Genomic DNA, 10,478 nt, shown 5'->3' on the forward strand with positions numbered 1-10,478 from the left:
CTCCGTCTGGAACTCCCCACCTCTGCCGTTCTTCCCACCAGCTCCCGACACTTGGAAGAAGGGGGCCCTGAGAGCGATCCGCTTGCCAAGTGTGGCACCGTCTCTGTGCTGCGGCCTCCCCCTCCCCCTGTGCAGAAGTGCTGCACGTCCTAGACCACCACTGCACCTGCAGAACCAGGGCCCACCTAGACTGCCCCCAGAGGACCGCGGGCCGCCTGGGGCGGGGAGTCTGCCACCTGCGGGGGGCCTTGCAGGGGCTGGGTGGCTGGGCCCCCAGGGGGCGGAGGAGAGGGAAACGTCGCCAGCCTTGGGCTTCTCCCCGCGGAACCGGCGACCCCAGCCTCTGGTCCCCTCCCCTCCCGGCCCAAATCGCCGCGCGCCCTCTCCAACGGCGCTCCCGTCGTGTTTCCGCTTTGTCTCCAAACATATCTAAACGCAGCCCACCACAGACGCTGACATTTTCCATGTTTAGTTGTTATAGTTACTTGACTAATTGCCGGGACGACAGCGGCGCCGCTCCTTCGCTCCCCGTGGCAGGGAGGAGCAGGGTAGGCGGGGATGCGGCCGCGCGCCCCGGGCCCAACACGGGGCCCTCGCCCGGGAACCAGCGCTCCCTTCGCCCCCCACCAGCAGCCGGGCACCAAGGGCGCGCGCGCCGCGGGCTCGGGATGCCTCTAACTGTTCCCTGACCCGGGACGGCGCCCGCCAAGGGCCCAGCCCGCAGGTGTGAGGCGGCTGGCCACCCTGTCCGCCGCTCGCGCCACGTCAGGTGCACTTCAGAGAAACCGGGGATGGGGTGGCCGGGGCGAAAGAAAAGAGTTAGAAGCCGCTGCCGGTTACTCACGTGCCAGATAGCGAAGAAGATGAGCGCAGCGCACAGCACCAGGGACAGCATGTAGCAGAAAGCAGCGAAAGTGAAGGCCATGGCCAGCGGCGGGGCCGCGCGCACCCAAGTCCCGCAGCACACCAAGAAGGTCCTCAGAGGCCAGCGCCCCTCGAGGACCACACTCCCTCCTAAAGGGGCAGACGGGACTAGGTCCACACTCTCGCGTCGAGGCCGGAGGCTGGTAGGAGGCAGGCCCGCAGGGGAGCCTCGAGAGTCAGGGGCGGCGAGCAGGTCCGGGATGCCGAAGCTCCTTCGGCGGCCGGAACGCCAGCCCGCCCGCCCGCGGACACACGGCGAGGTGCTCCGGCGTCGCTGGCGGGAACAGTCCCCAAACCGAGGAAACCAGTCAGTAGAGAACTCGTGCAGACGAGCGCAGCCAGAGAGCCCCGAGGCAAACCCGGCGAGGGCCGCGCGACGAGCTCTGGCGCCCGGAATCCCGGGGAAGAGCCGCCGCTTCCCGCGCCCGAGCGGGAGCCCGAGCCGGAGCCCGAGCCGGAGGGGAGGCGGGCGCGCCACCCGGGACCCTCCCGCGCCGCCCGGCGAGCTCCTCCCAGATCCCAGAGCCGCTGGCGCTCCCTCCCCGGAGCACAGGTCTTGCGGGGGTCGGAGGAGAGGGTGCCCCGCGCGGCGACCCGACCTCCCCCGAAACCAGGCTGGACCGGACGCGCACGGCTCCGGCCCCGCGGGCCTGCCGGCGCCCAGGCGGCCGCAGCGGCGGGTTTCAGGCCGGGAGCCGCGCCCGCCGCGGAGCTCGCTCCACCTGCTGCTGCCGCCGCCGCCTCTGCCTCGGCCCCGGCCCCGGGCTCCGGCTCCCGCGAGCGCGCCCTCCCCGCCCGCCGAGTTACGGCGGGGGCGCCGGCGCCGAGCGCGCCCGCCTCTCCCAGGACACCTGCGGCGGGCGGCGCGGGCGGGGACTCGGAACACGTGCGTCTGAGGAGGTGGAAGCTGCAGGAGGGGACGATGCGTACTCGCGCCCCGCCGCGGCCGCCGCCCGCCGGTGCTCGCAGTGTCGCCCGAGTGGGCCGGCCTTGTGTGGCTGGGGATGCTGGACGAGCCGTGGGCCCCAGCGCTACTCCTGTAGTGTCCTTCACGTGGGGCCGCGTTTGCCGCGCTGCCCCAGCCCCTGCAAAGTCCCCCAGGGGCAGCTTTCCCTCGGAACTCCCACCCTCCCGGCCATCTGACCTTGGGGTGGGGGTACCCAGACACTGTCTGGGCTGAAGAGGCCTCGATGGTTCTGTTATTGGCGCTGGTCCAGCGGACCTGTCAAGAGCATGTGCTTTTGGAGTTGGACCCCTTCGCGAAAGTTTCTTAACCTCTTTAAACCTCGGTTTCCTTATCTGAAAAAGTTGGGTAAGCCTACTACCAATCCATGTCAAGGGGTTAAATGGGAACATAAGTAAAGAACCTAGCGCAGGGCCTGGCCCTGACTACACGTATAGTAAACGGTAGGGTTATATTCTGCACACTTTGCCCCAGTGGCCCAGCATTTTGGCAACGTGCCATGCTTCATTTGGAAGGGATTTCTGATAGAGCAGGAACAGAGGTTCCAGTCATTTCAGACAGTTCTTGGGAGCCTGGAAGCACATCATGGGAGTGGATCTCAGAGCACCGGCTATCTTGCAGAGTGCACGCTAAATAAATAGTTGGTGATCAATTGTGACCCTGGTGTGCTAACTGCCATGTGCACTGTGTTGGAGTGGGAGGGAACGACTTACAGAGAACTAGTCCTAGACTTGCCAGGACAGAACTAGCATGAGATCTGCACACTCCTGGCCCAGGGGGCTTCCCTCCATACCTCAACGCTCTCGCAGCTGTTTGGGCACACCTCCAACTCGGAAACTAGATGCCTTTCAGTGGGAAGTACAAAACCAGAACACGCCCAGTAGCTGTTGACAGAGGGCCCACGGATCAGCATTTAGCTGCCTCTGGGTGAGCGCTGGCTATGCAGACCTGGTGAGGCCAAGTACAAAATGAAAACGTAGGGCTCCCTGTTCCAAATTATTAAGAATTTCAAGATAGAAGCAGCAGAGCATTCATCCAAGTATATGAGGCCCTTCTGACCCAGGACCTTGGGCACCTGGAGGTTTTGCACCCGTGAATCCAGCCCTGCTCTGGGTTACGCTCTTTCCCTTTTACTTGTATGTCTTCCAGTATAAATTCTCATTAAAGAAAATTTGGAAAATATGGAAATGAAAAAGAAAGAAACACACACCAGCGTTTGGCCGCTCTCAGACACCACCAACACCATAGGGCTCCGCTGCCTTCTAGCTCTGTTTGCTTTTCATTGCGTATCAACCATTTCTTTATATCAGCCATTAAGGTTGTAATTATACCGTACAAGTTTTGTGGCATCAAAACAATAAGAAAATATCACAAGAAGATATGATCATTCAAATCTTTTGAGTTCCTTCAGGTATGATCTATTGCCTTTTGCTTCTGCAGTTCGTGCTTACGGAGTCCTCACTCCTCTTATACCCACTAAGTTTTTATTGTGGGTCGAACTTTTTTTTTTAAGTTCTTTGCAGAAATTCGAGGACTAAGATGATGTCATCTTTCTCCAAGGAGGATTTTCTACACCTTTCTACACTCCAGGTGTCTGGGGGACAGGAGCGTTTTAGAATTGTCTTGCTCCAAATTCAGGGTTTGTGATTTTCTGGGGTAACCAGAAAACCGTGGTCTGTTTCAGGGCTGGTTTTTTCCATTCACCCTTATTCACAAGGAGTGGTCCTTTTAGATACCTGGCCAAAGCAGGTGGTTATCAAGTCCCAAGCCCTGGTGGTCCTTGGACCTTGGCTTTTGCCCCAAGCTCTACAAAGCACTAAAATCCCAACTCAGGCTCTTACCCTTCCTCCAGATTAGCAAATGCCCCGAAGGGCAGAACTGGCCCCCAGCGCTAAACTGCCTTGTCCCTGTCCAGTCTCCGAACTTGGCCCCAGTAATTCCTTACTCTCCAGGTAAGTCTTTGATGCTTTTAAGAAGATGTTTTTAGATTTTATTCAGCTTTTTAAATTGTATCTAGTGGGAGGATTGGTCTGAAAGATCTAGCCCAGCACTACCAGAATCAGGAGTATCTACATTAAAATAAAATGCCAAACAAACAAAAATTAAATCCATTATCCTACCACTCTGACTTTCAAGGCTCCATACATACCTTAGCCTCTAATTTTCTTACCCTTTCCCCAGCCCTGCTTTATCTTGTGTCATCAATTGCAGAATTATCTGGGGTAGTACAATCTCAGAAAATAAGTACTGCAGGCCATTACAGCTTATTCATTCAACAAATGTTATTGGTGGTGGGCACTGTCAGGGACTTAAAAGATTCCCAGCCTCGTTGGTGAGGTTATAAATAACTCCTTCACTAGGGAGTGTTGGAAGAGGGAGGAGGAGAAGAACTGCCCGTGACACAGCAGAGGAAGGCAAGAGAGAAAGTAATGAGGAATGGATGTTGAGAGACCAACCTACATTATTTCACCAACTGTAGACATTGAAAAGGCAATTGCTTTTTTTTTTTTTTTTTTCCTAGCCACCATGCAGCCACAAGTGGCCATTTGACACTGTTTGAGCTCAGGAGATCTATACTTCTTTTTGCCTGGAATGCAGACGGGATACAGGGAGGTACAGCAGCCATCTTGTGACAATGAGGAAGTAATCAACACATTAAGAATGGAAGTTAAAAAGATAGAGGAAGTACCACTGACAACATAATAGAGCCACAAAACCAGCCCTGAACTTCCTATTCTCTGACTTCTTACAATGTGAGACAATGAAACTTCTGACTTTCTTAAGCCACAAAAGTAAGGAACTCTGTTGCTTACAGGTAAACACAATTCTTCACTGATATCAGGGTTTAATGTTGGGGGGGCGGGTGTTTTCCCGATATGAGAGGAAATCAGATAATCAGTGCAGGGCCTGTGTAGCAGCTCCTTGACACCATTACTGTTCCCAATTCCTTTTACCTTCCTGACTTTCTATCCTTAGCACATGGAATTGTTTCTCACGGTCACAGAAGGCTGCTGCACCTCCATCCATGTTGTGGACAGGACAAAAGAAAAGAGCCAAAAGGTTTCAGCCCATGAAGGCATGTTTTTTGGGAGAGTAAAGGAAACCCTCCCTCGGGATCTCCTACATTTTATTGGCCAGAACTCTGACACTCAGCTGCCATCCCTACTTGCAAGTGAGTCTGAGAAAATGAGTCTTTTCCCATTCTGCCCTTTATCAAATAGCAATGCAAAGAAAAAAGGGTTTTGAGTGGTCTTTTGGATATCCACATTTCTTCCATACCCATTAGTGGGGTTTTCTCTCATAAAACTTTCAAATGTAGGGGCACCTGGGTGGCTCAGTCAGTCCGACTTTTAATTTTGGCTCAGGTCATGATCTCAGGGTCCTGGGATCAAGCCCCGTGTTGGGCTCCACACTCAGCAGGGAGTCAGCTTGAGATTCTCTCTCTCCCTCTCCTTCTGCCCCTCCCCCACTCACGTGCACTCTAAATAAATAAATAAAATCTTTAAAAAAATTTTTCAAATGTATAGAGAAGTAGAAAAAGGGGTATAGTGAACTTTCATCTCCATATCACCCACATTCCACAACCGTCAACATTTTGCCACATGTGCTTCCTGGTTGTCCCAAATTGTATTTTATAGCTGGTTTGTTCCAACCAGAATGTAAAGATTTTCCTTCCACCCCTCACCCTCAGGACTTTTTAACCATTTCCCTGCATGCAGTCTATCCAACAATAATTCTTTCTAAGCTCAATGTCTGCCATTGACAGCTCCATGCTGAGCACAGTGACTGTATTTGGGAAGGCCACGTCTATTGCTATGCATGCCTCCATATCCCTCAGTTGGCTTGTCTGACTCTGGACTACGTCCACTTAATCTGCATGGAGGAGCTAGCTATGAATTACACACTTGAGAGTACTGGATCAATCCCCTCTTCACTTTCTTTAAAATAACTGAAATCCAACTTTGAGTCCCCTTCCTGCCTGACAAGCAAGGAATTCAGTATCAGTGTTTGCTGGGGCTCCCCATGAGATCCGGGGGGCTTTCATCCACCAAACACTGGGCAGCTCCTCTCTCTGCCATTGGTCATCTGCCCATGCTGCTTCCTGCTGCCATCCCAGCTGGCCTGGTCCTGGGTCCTCTGCTCCCTCCTAGCTGGAGTGCCCGGAGCCCCTATGCCCAGCTGCACCCACCCCAGGCACCACACAGCCATGTCTGTGAGGTCTTGCCTCCTTCATGAGTTCTGGGCATCAAACAGCCTATAGAGATCCCCTCTCCTCCAGAACTCCAACTTCAGCCTCTCTCCCGTCTGCAGGACATTGCTCCCCACCTCCACCTGGCTGTTGGCAGAGCCATCCTCCCCTGTCATCTCGCCCCAGAGGGACATCTCCCAGAATCTCTCCACAACCAGAAAGGATCTTTGACTTCTGAGATCTTCAGCTTTCCACCTGGCAGTTTATTCAGCCAATATTCATTAGTATAACTGCAGTGATGATTGTCATATTGAAAGTTTTCTGTTCTGATTGGTAAATAGCATAAGGCTGTGGCAGCGAACAGTAAAATCAATAAATAATGAAGTTCTAAATGAAACTAATTCATTCAGGCTACTTGTCATAGGCTGTGACAAGGGCCATTGATGAACGCGTTTCTGCAAGCTCGTGCGTCACGGAGCGCACCAGGCTCCCTACCTCCGGGTCTCTCACTGTCCCGGAATCACCTGCCACCGACTCGGACAAGTTGCTACATTTGTGCAAGTGATACATGCAGTGTTTCAGTACTCACAAACTTAAGAATTTATATATAAAATATTAAAAACGAACTCATGAAAGAAAACTAAGTGTGGATCCATTTATTACTGTTCACTTAAGTATTTGGTCCACCTCAATCTTCCGAGTCTGCAGAGAACAAGCAGTGATATTAATAATGAATCACAGCCTGGAGCCCCTTCTGTTGCTGCGCGCGAGGCCAGACGACCTGAACACCTTTCACACTCGCGAGAATTACTACAAAATAACACAGTACTCCATACTTCGTGATAACTTGAGCGTTTTAACAAAAATATGAGTGTCTCATCGATGCCAGGGAGGCAAGTGTGGAAGCAAACAGTGCTCACCGTTTGACTGCAGATCACATTCTGCCAAAGCTCACGGTTTCATAAAATAATTGTAATTATCAATAAGAAAAACCATCCAAAGATCAGTTTCACACAACAATGTGCTTGAAAGAACAAAACCGTCTAAATTTAAATGTTCAACATGTTGATAAAATGATTAAAAATATTAAGAAAATACCCGGAAAATATGAACACTAGCCAGCATTTGCTTAAATATGATAGAGCATTTCCAAACATGAAATATTCAACAGCCACTTAAAAAAGAATAATATCTATATAAACATGCACTGGATTCTATATTTATGGTTCCACTAGTTGGAATACAGATCTACTAAAATGAGAAAACAACTTATTTGAAAAGTTATAAATCAAGAGAGTAAAATATTCATTTTCTATGAAACTCCAATGTTCCGCATAAAAGCGTAGTTATAATTTATTTTTAAATGAGAAATTTAAATTGAATCTTGGTGGTCTCGTGAAGTTGTGAGGAATCATTTCTGAAATAATGACCGAACTTTATTGTCAGTGCTTGAGAAAAATGAGAAATACTTCCGTGGAAATCTTTTGTTCAGACAGGGCTAGTGCCTCTGTGTTAGGGAGAAAGTCTGACATTTCAGACAGCATTATAGAAACATATCTAAAGTTTTAGAGTTAAATTTTAAAAATTGACTAAGTCACTGTATTCAATTATCCCCGGGTGATGCAATCAAGCATGCAAATTCAATAAATCACTTCTAATTTTTTCTCTATAAGCTTTATATTTATTACTGTATTAGTCTGCGCCAGCTGCCGTAGCAAAATGTCACAGACTGGGCGGCTCAAACAAGAGAAATTTATCTCCTTACGGTTCTGGATGCTGGGTGTCCAAGGTCAAGGTGCCGGGAATATAGTTTCTGGTGAGAGCCCCTCCCCTGGGCTTGCCAAGGGCCCTCTGCCCGCTGTGCCCCCACATGCCTTTCTTCTGTGCACGCACCCAGAGAGGAGAAGGGATCTGGGGTCTCTTCCCCTTCTTACAAGGACACCAGTGCTATTGGATTAAGTCCCCTGTTGTGACCCTACTTAACCGTTATCACCTCCGTATAGTCCCCACCCCCAAATATACCCACACTGGGGGTTCGAGCTTCAACATATGCATTTGGGAGGGACACAGTTGTGGCCACACAACTACCATACATCAAATACACAGAATTCAATGACATGGTAATCTGGGGATTAAGATTAAGAATTGAAAGAATATTTAAACTTTGATGGACAAAAATGCAAAAAGAATTGAGAGATTTTACTTTTTTTAAAGATTTTATTTATTTATTTGAGAGAGAGAGAGAGAGAGAGAGAGAGATTTTATATTCACTTTACCATAACCTGTAAAACAAGAGTGAACATTTTGAAAACAAAAAAAGAATTTAGAGGGGCGCCTGGGTGGTGCAGTCGTTAAGCGTCTGCCTTCGGCTCAGGGCATGATCCCAGCGTTCTGGGATCGAGCCCCACATCAGGCTCCTCTGCTAGGAGCCTGCTTCTTCCTCTCCCACTCCCCCTGCTTGTGTTCCCTCTCTCGCTGGCTATCTCTCTCTCTGTCAAATAAATAAATACAATCTTTAAAAAAATTTTTTTTTCTAAAAAAGAAAGAATTTAGAGAATAAGCCTTATTCTAATAAGTGATATTTCTAATATTCTAATAGTGATATTTCTGCTCTCTGCCACTTTACAAGAAATAAGTGTTTCTGTTAAATCAATGTAATTCAACACTTAATGAAAGTAATTAAGCTAAGGGTAAGTCAAAGAAACTACAGAGAAATATGATATATCACTTGAAACAAAGCAAATTATAAATTCTAAGAAAGCTATTCAAACACCTTAGTAAATTACTTAAAGGGATGACACGAGTAAGAAGCACAATGAATTTTCTGTTGATTAAATACTGTGACTTTGCCAAACTACGTTTGCAAAGCTCCATGGGTTGAAGGCGATCAAAAATTAATAAAACTCAATCCGACTCATGAAATATGTTCCTCGAAAGCAGAGAGGCCCCACTGGCCCCAGTCTCTGCACAGCTGAGGCGCCTCAGTGGGGCAGGATTTCTTGGCTTTTCCAGCCCCAAACACTTGGTAAGTGTGGCCAGCACCACATGGAGCAGAGACCACGCCCAGTGGAGCCCAGCCCAGAGCTGAGTCATGAACAGATACAGACTAGCTGCTGTTTCAAGCCACTAAGGTTGTGGATTGTTGGTTGTGCAGTGACAGATAATTGCAGAAGTCTTTTATTCACCAAGCGACCTTTTTAATGTGCAGCCCACTGTGGACAGAACTCACAGCTTCCGGAAAGGGAAAGTGTCCAGTAAAGCAAACTCTCCTATAGCTTAGATAAGGTCCTCCAGATCCCATAATTCCCATTTGCTCTAATTTCCGCAACCCCCCAAACTCCCTTCCAGACAAGCAGGGCACAAATTCTCTGGGGTCTGGGGCAGGGTGACCTGTCCAGGCCACATGGACCAGGCATGGGCTTCAGGGGTCACATGTCCTTGAGCTGCAGAGTATTTATCACCTTGTTTGTTTGGGGGTGGGGTCTAGGAAGTATACATAACATATAATTTACCATTTCAACCATTTTTAAGTATTCAGTTCTTTGACATTAAGTACATTCACAGTGTTATGCAACCATCACCACCACCCATCTCCAGAAATTTTTCATATTCCCCCAACAGAAACTGTCCCCATGAAACAATAACTGTCCATTCTCCCCTCCCCCAGCTCCTGGATCCCACTGTTTTATCTTCTATCTCTATGTATTTGACTATTCTAGATACCTCGAATCAGTGGAACACCATCCTGTCCTACAATTCAACTCTTTACATGCCGAATTCCTATCTCTCTCTATAAACTGGCAGGTACTTACTATCAGAGACTCTTTCTTATTCATCTTTGAATCACCATAACCCTCCCAGGATCTGACATATAATAGATATACAGCAAACATCCAACAAATAGATGGATGAGTGGATGGATGGATGGATGGATGGATGGAGGATGGATAGGAGGGTGGATGGATGGATGGGTAGGTGGATGGATGGATGGATGGATGGATGGGTGGGTAGATGGATAGATGGATGGGGGTTGGATGGATGGGTAGGTGGATGGATGGATGGAAGACTGGATGGGTGGGTGGGTGGATGGATGGATGGATGGGTAGATAGATGGAGGAGGATAGGTGGGTGAATGGACGGACGGTTGGGGGATGGATGGATGGGGGATGGTTGGGTGTGGGCAGATGGATGATGAATGGATGGGAGAATGGGTGAGTGGATGGATGGATGGATGGATGGGGAATGGGGGGATGGATGGATGGGGGATGGGTGGGTGGATGGATGGATGGATGGATGAGGGGATGGACGGATGGGGGAATGGAGGGATGGGTGGATGGGGATAGATGGATGGATGGGGGATGGATGGATGGGGAATGGGGGGATGAATAGATGGGGATGAGT

This window comes from Ursus maritimus, unplaced genomic scaffold (genome assembly GCF_017311325.1).
Source record: "Ursus maritimus isolate PB19 unplaced genomic scaffold, ASM1731132v1 scaffold_2, whole genome shotgun sequence".
Lineage (NCBI taxonomy): Eukaryota > Metazoa > Chordata > Mammalia > Carnivora > Ursidae > Ursus > Ursus maritimus.